This window comes from Suncus etruscus, chromosome 1 (genome assembly GCF_024139225.1).
Source record: "Suncus etruscus isolate mSunEtr1 chromosome 1, mSunEtr1.pri.cur, whole genome shotgun sequence".
NCBI classification, from domain to species: Eukaryota; Metazoa; Chordata; class Mammalia; order Eulipotyphla; family Soricidae; genus Suncus; species Suncus etruscus.
In genome coordinates, this window is record NC_064848.1 from 128,694,054 (window position 1) to 128,705,872 (window position 11,819).

The 11,819-nt window shown below is 31.4% G+C and overlaps 1 non-coding gene across 1 annotated transcript; it reads right to left on the reverse strand.

The window, feature by feature from the left end:
- Positions 1-9,941: 9,941 nt before the first annotated feature.
- LOC126033684 (U2 spliceosomal RNA) lies at positions 9,942-10,132 on the reverse strand. Its single transcript, XR_007504485.1, has one exon. It is a non-coding gene; the product is annotated as a U2 spliceosomal RNA (small nuclear RNA).
- Between the last annotated feature and the right edge of the window lie 1,687 nt (positions 10,133-11,819).

Here is an 11,819-nt window from a genome sequence, read left to right on the forward strand (position 1 = left end):
CCTTTCAATGTCTTACTCAGCAGGCTAACATTTAGGATCATTTTAACAGAGAAAACGGCTTTTAAGCTTAATTCTCTTGACACAAAAATTTTTAACACTTTGCAGATGAGCAGAATAATCTTAATAATAATTTAGACAGCAGTTGGTGTTAAATAAAATCCATCTGTTTTTTTTTTTCCTCTCTGTACTCTGGCTCTTATTTTATAATGCCAGCCATGTCTTTTTCATATTGATTAGTATATTCATAAAAAATATTCTGAATTTGTTTAGAGTAATTTCACTGCCATTTTTACACCCCACCAAATTTCTTTCCAAAATTGTTAGTTAACTTTGTTCAGGGATTCAAGTTCATTGCGCCACCCTCTTCTAGGACCAATGCTGCTATTCCATTTGAATTCAGGTGGCATCTCCATTTATTGCATCAGGGAGGAGTTTACTAATGTACAATAAGTTGAAAGCTGGGGCTGGAGCGATAGCACAGTGGTTTACCTTGCACGGCTGACCCAGGATGAACCTCTGTTCTATCCCTGGCATCTCACATGGTCCCCAGAGTGATTTCTGAGAGCCAGGAGCAATTTCTGAGCACATAGCCAGGAAGAACCCCAGAGAATCACTGGGTGTGGCCCGAAAAAAAAAAGAAAGAAAAAAAGAAAACTAATGAAGTTTAAGGTGATCTTTTTATGACAGTGTCCAGATTCTAGTAAAGGTGTGAAATGAATCATTCAGAGGTAGAAATATCTGGATTTTAATAAACTGGATTTTAATAACTTCTTTATGTTTTTAGTATCAAAGGTAACCTTTTATGTCTGCTAGTTATAAGTTTAAAAACCAACTAGACAATGATGGACATGCTTAATAAATAGTTTCCCTTTAATAATTTTTAACTATCAATTAACTAGAAATATTTGAGTATTTTATATAAAGCAGTATATCTTTAAAATGTTTATCAGTTCAAATAATATGGAAATCAATTTAGTAGTTAGGCCTGCTTATTGGACTTTCTTGTTACTTTAAGGTAATCACTTCTGCTTTTAATTTGTTTCTATACTCATTACTCAAAATCGAAGATTCTGTCTATGAGACTAAAGATATTTCAAAATTAATAAAAATGTGTCAAATTAAACCATGGTAAACTGACATATTAAAAATTAAAATCTTAATGAGGAAATTTCCAAAAGTTTACATGTTAACTGCCTTAACAATTTTAATTCCATAGACAATTTTAAACTCTGAGCCTCATTTTTAACATATTTTTCAATGAGGACTTTGAGAATAAGAAAAAAGAGGAAAAAATCCCCCAAGTTCTTGGCCTTTCTGACCCATTGATTGATTATATGACCTTCTGTCTTGATAATATTGGATCTCAGTTTTACAATCTATAAAATTCATCCTGTTAGACTTACTCGTGAACCAATTTATCAGTCACAATATACATAATGGAATCAAAAGGGATGAGAAATATCCATCCTACCTATAACAATCTAAACTAAAGCTTGCTTTCTATCGTATTTTTATATTGCATGCCTTTTATATCCCATGTCACTCTATATATGAATTCCCTACATGAGATTTATTTTTAATCATTTTAAGTATTTTATATGTTTGCAATATTGTAACAATAGCTTAGTAAAAAGTAAGATATGCTTGGAAAAACACCGAAAATATGAGATACAAGATAGCAAAAAAATGTTATTTGTCAATAAATGGTGTCTATTTTTTTCTTAGAAAATATTCTCTTTACATTAAACTAAGAAAAGGTACTATCACAACAAACTATTACTTTCATGGGTTCCCTACGTGGAGTTTATGCATCATTTTTCTCTTTCAGAAATGAATATTTTTCATACAAAAACACATTTTAAAGTCAAACAAGTGAAATTATTCTTTATAAGAATATTGCATTTTCCTTCAAGATACACAGTCAGAATAAAATTTGATAATAATCCGATACATAATATTTTCAACTATAATCATGTGCTATTATCTCAATTTCTGTACATCTTTATACCTTGTGACCATTTTAACATTGTAATAAAGATCCCTAGCATCTTCTCCTCTGTTTATTCTTAAAAATTAATTATTGCAACATTGATAAAGAACTAACATTAAGGATTACTAGTCATTAGGCCAGTATAATTGGTTATTTATTGTTAATTTTATATGATAATAAAAGTTATTTTCATTTTTATTAAAAGTAATACAAGTTTACTCATTTTTATTTAAACCTTACTTTTATATTTTATTTAAAATATATAACTGAATGGGATTGTTAAATTACCCTAGGGTAAAAGTAAAACACACACACTGCACTGTGCTTTCTTTCAAAATTGAATTCATTTTTCTATAATAATTTCATGCTAAGCTATAGGAAATCTTGTTCCTTACACCTTATTGCAACAACTCATAACTCATATACTATTTTAAACACTTATTGATATTTATTAAAAGTCAAAACACAGGAAAAGTAGATTAAAAGTCAAAATATATTTAATAATATTAAAATCCTATAAAGGGTTTCGAAATAGTACAGTGGTTGGGTATACAGTTGGCATGCAACCCACTAGAGCTCAATTCCAAATATCATATTTTTACTCCAAGTTTATTCGATGTGTGTGTGTGTGTGTGGGGTAGAACCACAGCACAGAAAGTAGGGTATTTGCCTTGCATGCAGCTTACCAAGATTCGATCACTGTTATCCCATATGATCCCACAAGCCTGCCAGAAGTGATTTTTGAGCATAGAACCAGGAATAACTCCTGATCTCTGCCAGGTATGACATCAAAACAAACAAAATTTACTTGGTATAACCTTGAAGGTTCTTTTTAATCAATAGACATATCCTTGGAGCATCATGGATAACCCTGATATTTTGTTGCACAATAAGCAGCATCAAATTTTTGTTTGTTAGAGGATCATATGGTAGCCCATATGGGGACCATATGGTATGCTCAGGGAATCAAAGCTGGGCCAGTCAAGGGCAAGGCAAGTGCCATATCTGCTCTATTATCATTATTGCCCCTACCGTCAAATTCTTTGGTACTAGCTTTGAATCAATGAATATTTTTTCTATTAATTCTGCTAATAAGCAGAATGAATTTTGTGTTTCCTGAAGTTTTCGAGTCACCCACAATAACAAATTATCAGAAAATTAAAAAATAAAATTGAATTGATAAACAAATATTGACTGCAATATTAATTTTCAAGTCAATGTCAATGTATAATTAGTACACTATTTTAAACAGAATTTTTATTAATGAAATTAGAATAAGATGCCACAGATGCCAGTGATGAATAGAATATATTAGTCAAAAGAATTCAATTAATTTGATAATATGACATTAATGACTATATTTTAAAAGTAAATCATCTTATTTGCAATATTTTAGATTAAATACATAAAATAGTTGTTTATATTGTTTTCCTTAAGGAATTTAGTTTAAATTTCATCACTATAAAAATTGAAATATGAACAAAATCATGTTTGTTCATATTTTTTCAGCATTTATTTAATTATTATAAAAGGTCATTTTAACAATTTATATTCTTGAATATTTTTATATTCAGCAATATATTATTTGAATATTTTCTATTCAAAGAATAGTTGAACAGTATATCAAAATAAACAATCATATTACTCCAAAATGTATTCTGTAGTTTTTGATGTTACTTCAAATGCTATACTTTTATTCTCTTCAAGTACATTTGCAAATATCAATTTTTAGAGTTGAATGAGGATTAAAAGATTTAAATAAAACTATTATGCAATGAGTTTATTTGTGCCAATCTACATTTTTCATTACTTCAATGAGAAAATGAACATGAACAGTGTAATGGAGCAATTTATTGATCCAAGAGTAAAAGACTGATTAAATGCTCAGGAACATCTATCAGTTAAATAAGAGACTTCATACATCATGTTATTGACTTATTTATATACAGCATGTTGATGTTATCTGAGAAAAGAATAAAGAAAAATCATTTCAGTAAATGAAATTCCAATTTTAAAATGTGTGACTAGACTGATCACTTTTTTTTTTACCTTACTGATCAATTAAATTTAAGGTATGTGCTTTATGTTCTTGATGTTTTCTACATGTTTTATTGTATTTTAATAGCTTCAGGAAAAAGCTTAACTATCACAGAACAGCAATACTTCTAACTTGCCCTATGTGCATCCTTATAGAATTTGGCCACTTCTGATGAAGGGAGCAGCAGAATATTTCTGTTAAAATCTCCATATGACCACCTTGTTTGTTATTTAAGTCCTGATAATGTATGTTGTAACTTAAAGAGTACAAGCAAGAATAAATGTACAGGATGTGTGTACTGCTTCTATAAAGCATTAGGGCAACAGAAGGGTAAGCAGATTCAATTTTATGTGATGTCTGGACAGCAATCAATATTTTTGGAATTGATGAATCTACATTTGTTTCACATTGCAATTCTCATGTCAGCTGAATGAGATGGCAATTTCGTTGAAAATTTTTACAATCGTTTGAAATTTAGTATTTAATTTTGAATGTTTTTACTCATCTTAAATATTTTGCAGTATCTTTTCAAATATTTATAGGGAAAATAAAATGTTTTAGAAGCAAAACTTGATAAAATTTAAGCATCTATAAAAAGCAATATTTCTTTTTTCTTATGATTATTGATGTGTGTTGTAAGTATTGGATGTATGCTTGATTGTTGAAGAGCAATCATTTTCCTTATGATTGTTGCTGACATCAGATGAAAGTTAAATATCAACCCAAAAAAATCATAACAGAGCTAACACTGAAATAGGAGCATATGTGTTAATTTGAACAATGCTTTTCACCTTTCCCTAATTGTTTATTTTCTCTGCTATTTCTGTTTTATCCTCCCTTGTCTTATACCATTCCCCCCTCCTCCAAAATAACATGATTTTTTACTTGTGGACTCATTGAAATATTTGGGGCACTTTGCAGGAATCTGTTTGACCTCTGCTTAAGAAATGTTAAATTCGGGGCCAGAGAGATAGCTTGGAGGTAGAGTGTTTGCCTTGCATGCAGGACAGTAATTGGAATCCAGGCATCCCATATGGTCTCCCGAGCCTGCCAGAAGCGATTTCTAAACGTAGAGCCAGGAGTGACCCTTGAGCGCTGCCGGGTATGACCAAAACAAACAAACAAAAAAACAAAACAAAACAAAACAAAAAAGAAATGTTAAAGTAGTTTATAATATCACCAATTTGCCATTTGGGGGTTGGGGTTGGGGCCACACCCAGTGGAACTCTGGCATTAATCCTGCTTTGCACTTAGAAATTACTCCCGGCAGAGTCTGTGGGAGCTATGAGGTGCTGGGTATTAAACGCAGGTCAGCCATTTGCAAGGCAAATCTCCACTCACTGTGCTATTGCTCTGGCCCCTATTTTGCCATTTTAAAATCTGTATTTAGGGGGGGGAAAAAAGAAAAAAAAAATAAAATAAAATCTGTATTTAATATTTTATTAAAATATCTTATTAAAATGCCACAGTTATTAATATTTAGGTCTGAAACACAATATATCCTAGCACCTCTCTCACCACCATCCTCCCCACATTCCTACCATCCCTTTCATCTTCAGAATAATTCTATTAAAAAAGACACACACATAAACAGAATCATATTAAACATATTTCCTTTCATAAATTTAATAACTGAAAGTTATAAAAATGTAATAAATAATATAGTTTATTCTTGAATCATCAGAAACTTTAATCATAATTATACTAAACAATTTTTCAAATTTCTTCAGCATGAAAAGAAAAATGAAAACTAGAATAAAATATAAGGATGTCATCGAGAATTAATATGTCAAAAATAAACTACCAAAAATAATGGGCATTTTTTATGGAAATAATCATAGTAAATTAGTAGAAATATACTTTGAAGAAAGCATGAGATCTGGAAAGAAGTTGTGAGTAGAAGCTTTTTTTTTGAAAAACCTTGTATAAAAGAAAAACTACAAAGACAGAATGCTTCACTGGTGATTGATTCCAATTATTTATATAAGTAATGCCAATCTTCCTTCAACCATTTTCAAACCTGCAAGAGAACACTTATAATAGAATCTTACTAAGCTAGTGTTAACATGGACACTAAAGTTTGATAAGAAACATCAGAGTAAATGAAAAATTATAAACCAACATATCCAATAAACTTGCGAGCAGGATTGCTTAATAGCACAATAAAATGATCATATTCTATGATAAAACAAGACTTATGTCTTTAATGAAATCGTGGCTCAACACTGTAAATTTAAAAATGAACTAATAAAATAAAGAAAAATATTACATAATCATTCCAATGAATGAATAAAAACATTATATAAAATATTGTAGTCTCATGATAAAAACTTGTTAGTAAATAATGTAAAAGTCACAGTATTTCTAGAAAAAAAATCCATAGTATAAATTATAAAATTTTCAAAGATATATATATGCTGTGATCCAGTAAGTCTGTTCCAATGAATTGTTAACAATAGTTTTAAAAAATGGGGAGGGAGCAGTGACACAAGCGGTAGGGCATCTGTCCTGCAGGAGATAACCTAGAACTGACCAGGGTTCGATCCCCCAGCATCCTATATAGTCCCCTAAGCTAGGAGCGATTTCTCAGCACATAGCCATGAGTAACCCTGAGCATCACCAGATGTGGCCCAAATAAAAAAAAAAATGTAGTTAAAAAATTTTCACACAAAGGTTAAGTACAAAATGATAATCTTGCACTTACTATCTTAGTGCAGCAATTTTTTAGAAGACAGCTGCTAAAGGCATCTCTTATGAAATATCAATGCCATATTATTAAAATATCCCTGGAATTTAGGTCAGACATATACGATATTTAAAAAAAAAACTTTTACAAAAATAACATTTAAGCATTTCTATTTTTCTTGATGTAAAATGCTTACAAAATTTAAATTAATTAGAAATGTTAAATTATGGCACCTTTGAACATCAAATATCCTAAGTAGATAACACACTGCAAAAAATTACCTAAAAGGATGTAAAATATTGTATTATTTTTAATATTTTACCAATCATAAGAACTACATGTTTTTATTATCTTATTTATTGCTAATTATATCCATGGTTTTATTTTAATATTATTCTGATTATGTTAACATAAACTTACTACTTTGGAGGGATTTGAAGTATTCTTAGCAGAAATAAAAGAATACAAATCAAGCCGGAAAAGTTACTGAGGTATTCATCTATCTATTCTGAAATTATAGGATTAGGAATATGTTCTTCTCATAGTTAGACAAACAATTATTAGGTTTTCACTTAGTAGTTAAAAAAAATGTAGAAAAGTTTATCTTATCCCCAAAATGAAGGTAAGGCTGAAATCAGTGTTCTTGATAAATAATTTTTTTTTAGAAAACAGTAAGCATTATTTGTTTAATTTTACTTTTCTTTTTCTTTGGCTATATTTTTAAATATCTTTATGCTCCTTGATTACAGACATGATTGCAGTTGGGTTTCAGTCATAAAAAGAACACCCCCCTTTACCAGTGCAACATTCCTATCACCAATTCCCCAAATCTCTCCTCCTCACCCCCACCCCACCTGTATTTGAGACAGACTTCTACTTCCCTCATTCATTCACATTGTTATGTTAGTTGTCAGTGTAGTTATTCCTCTAAATAAACTCACCACTCTCTGTGGTGAGCTTCATTCTTAAGCTGGACCTTACAGCCCTCATCTCTATTGTCTCTGAGCATTATTACAATAATGTCTTTTATTTTTTTAAGACCCATAGATGAGTGAAACTATTTCATCTCTAGCTCTTTCCCTCTGACTTATTTCACTCAGAATTATAGATTCCATGTACATCCACGTATAGGAAAATTTCATGATTTCATCTCTGCTGAAGGCTGCATAATATGCCATTGAGTATAAGTACCACAGTTTCTTTAGCCATTTATCTGTTGAATGGCACCATAGTTGATTCCAGAGTCTGGCTATTGTAAATAGTGCTGCAATGAATATAGGTGTGAGGAAGGGATTTTTGAATTGCATTTTTGTATTCCTAGTGTATATCCTTAGGAGTGGTAGAGATGGATCATATAGGAGTACAATTTCCTTTTTTTTTTTTTTTTTGAGGAATCACCATAATGTTTTCCATAAGGTTTGACTAGGCAGCATTCCCACCAGCAGTGAATGAGAGTTTATTTCTCCCCACATCATCACAAGCACTGATTGTTCTTTTTCTTTGTGATGTGTGCTAGTCTTGGTGGTGTGATATGATAACTCAGTGTTGTTTTGATTTGCATCTCCCTGATGATTAATGATGTGGAGCATTTTTATATGTTTTTTGGCTGTTTGTATTTCTTCTTTGAGAAAGTGCCACTTAATTTGTTCTCCCCATTTTTTTAATGGAGTTATATATTTTTTCTTGTTAAGTTCTGTCAGTACATTGTATATCTTCAATATTAGCCCCTTATCTTACAGGTATTGGGTGAATAGTTTCTCCCGTTCTGTGGGTGGGTGTTTTATTTTTTGAGGTGCAAAAACTTCTCAGCTTAATATATTCCCATCTGTTTATCTCTGCTTCCACTTGTTTGAAGAGTGCTGTTTCCTCCTTAAAGATTCCTTTAGTCTCAATGCCATGGAGTGTTATAACTACATGTTGTTCTATAAACCTTATAGTTTTGGGTCTGATATCAAGGTCTTTAATCCATTTGGATTTGTCCTTTGTGCATGGTGTTAGATGGAGGTCTGAGTTCTCTTTTTTGCAAGTGGCTGACCAGTTGTCCCAACAATACTTGTTGAAGAGGCTATCCTTGCTACATTTTGCATTTACTTCCCCTTTATCAAAAATTAATTGTCTGTCTGGGGGACATTTTCTAAATACTCAAGTCTATTCCAATACCATGCTGTTTTAATGACTAAAGCTTTGTAATACAATTTAAATTTAGGGAAAGTGATGACTCCCATATTTCTTTTCCCAAGTGTTGCTCTAGCTATTTCTGGGTGATTATTGCTCCAAATAAATTTTAAGAGTGTTTGATCCTCTTCTTTGAAGAAGGTCATGGGTATTCTTAGAGGGATTGCATTAAATCTGCACGATGCTATAGAGAATACTGACATTTTAATGTTGTTATTCCTCCCACTCTAGGAACAAGGATATGTGTCTTCATTTCTGTGTGCCCCCTTTTATTTATTGAAGCAGAATTTTGTAGTTTTCTTTGTATAGGTCCTTCACCTCTTTGGTTAAGTTGACTCCAAGGTATTTGAGTTTGTGTGATACTAATGTGAATGGAGTTGTTTAATTAATGTCATTTATCTTCTATCATTATAGGTGTAAAAAAAAGGCCATTAATTTTTGCATGTTAATTTTGTAGGCTTCCACTTTGCTATATGAATCTATTGTTTCTAGAAGCTTTTTGGTAGAGTCTTTAGGATTTAAGTGTCAATTTATATATATATTATATATATATTCCAAAATAGTTTAACAATATTACAAAGTCCATCACTCTAATATCATGATACATTGACCTAACCAGCCATCATTATTTAAAATGTATAAGTGTTTCTTAAATTTTATATTAATACATGATATTAATATATAATATCAATAATAATCTCACTGAAGTTGAGAACTTGATTTTCTGTATTAAAATGTACTGGTATCTTTCTTCTTGGTATTTCCTTTCTTTTTATTGCACACAATAATTTATCACACATGATTCTGGTTCTCTCACATGTTAGTTGTGGGGTCCACACATTTATTTGCAGTGTGTCAGAGAAGCTACACTTCGTTATGTTGCAACAAATCCAAGATGGAAATGTAGATATGGTTGCACTAAGCATGTATGTATATAGCCACTAATCAGAATCTGTGGTTCACGTCTACAGGTCAGGTTATCTTTTGCTAAACTGTATTTCCTAATCACCACGTTTGAAAAGGTATTTGACCACATTTTTTTTTTTTTTTTTTTTTTGTGCACCGTTCCCGGAGGTACTGCAATACCGGGTCGATGCGCGGAGCGGACGGAGCAAGCTCCTCTTCCGACTCCCAGCTCCAAAAATCCATTTAATATATTGTCCTTGGATAGAGGACGTATCAGATATTAAACTGATAAGAACAGATACTACACTTGATCTTAGCCAAAAGGCTGAGAAGCGATTATTTGACCACATTTTAAGGACAATATATAAGGTCTTTTCTTTTCTTTTCTTTTCCTTTTTTTTTTCTTTTTTTTTTCTTTTTTTTTTTTTTGGTTTTTGGGTCACACTGGGCAGCACTCAGGAGCTACTCCTGGCTCTCTGCTCAGAAATTGCTCCTGGCAGGCTTGTGGGACCATATGGGATGCCAGAATTTGAACCAACATCCTTCTGCATGCAAGGCAAATGCCCTTCCTCCATGCTATCTCTCCGGCTCCAGGTCTTTTATTTTCTATATTTTCATTGTAATTACCATTATTAAATATTTGACCCAATATAATATTTTTCAGCTATTTTATATCATATTTACTTATCAGATTATTGATTTTGTTAAAACATTTTATATAGCTTTGAAATATGTAACAATTTATTTTCTATTATTTACTGCTTCCTGTCTATATCCTACCTTTATTATATTTTATCATTATATCATTATTAATTTCATATCATACATGTTTGCCTAATTCTTCAAGGATTTTCTAGAATTTATTTATAGAAACTAGAGAAATAATATACCTGGTAGAGCATTTACCTTGCATAAAGATGACCTGGGTTTAAGCTCTAGCATCCTATATGATCCCTGAGCATCACTAAGAGTAGTTTCTGAGTATAGAGCCAGGAGTAATCTCTAAACATCTCTGGGTGTGGCTCAAAACATACAAATAAATAAAACACATTACTTCTATTTGAGAATTTACTAATTAGAATGAAAAATATTAGTAACCCTCAAATTTGGAAGATTTACAGCATGAATACACATTATTCATTCATGGAATGTTACACTTTGGTCTCCAGGAAGACAAGTTTGTTATAATATGTGAAAAAAAATTTGAGATTGCAACTTATCTACCTCTAATATGTGTCTTCAAATTCACGTTTTCTTAATAGTGCAGGAAAGAAAGATGTTCAAAGCAGATCTTAATTGCCCTCAACTAGAAATTACATAACACTTCTCACATTTTATTATTGGCAGCCAGTCATATACCTATTACCCATGGACTAGAAATTAGCCTAACCGTCTATAAGCAAAAAAACATAACAAGCCTCTGGCCAATGTTCAACATAAATTTCACATAAAGTCACAGATTTCATAGACTCAATTTATCCCAAATAGTTATTTTGATTATTATGATTGGATATAAAAATTGTGGTCACATTTTCAGTGCAAGTTTATATAATGATCCTAAAGAATATAACATCTGAAAATGCACTTTTAATCTAGGTAATGAACCAATAGGAAAAACCTCTCTGATCTTTTCTATACTCAAGCCAAGTCTTATTTTATTTTAAAGACATTATTAAGGAGTCATAGCGTTAGCACAGTGGTTTGCCTTGCACTCGGCCAACACAGGACAGAACCTGGTTTGATTCCCAGCATCCCATATGGACCCTTGAGCCTGCCAGAAGCGATTTCTGAGCCCAAAGTTAGGAGCAACCCTGAGTGCCACCGGGTGTGACCCAAATATTTAATTGATTTTGTAGTTATAACAGTCTTGGTCTATATTGAATTTTCCTGTTATCCTATATTTAAAGTATCTTATAACATATAACTACACTATCAATTGCAATAATGCAGCAATAGAAAATATTAAAATTTAAAACTGAAACTAAATTTTTTTTTTGGTTTGTGGGCCATACCCGGTGATGCTC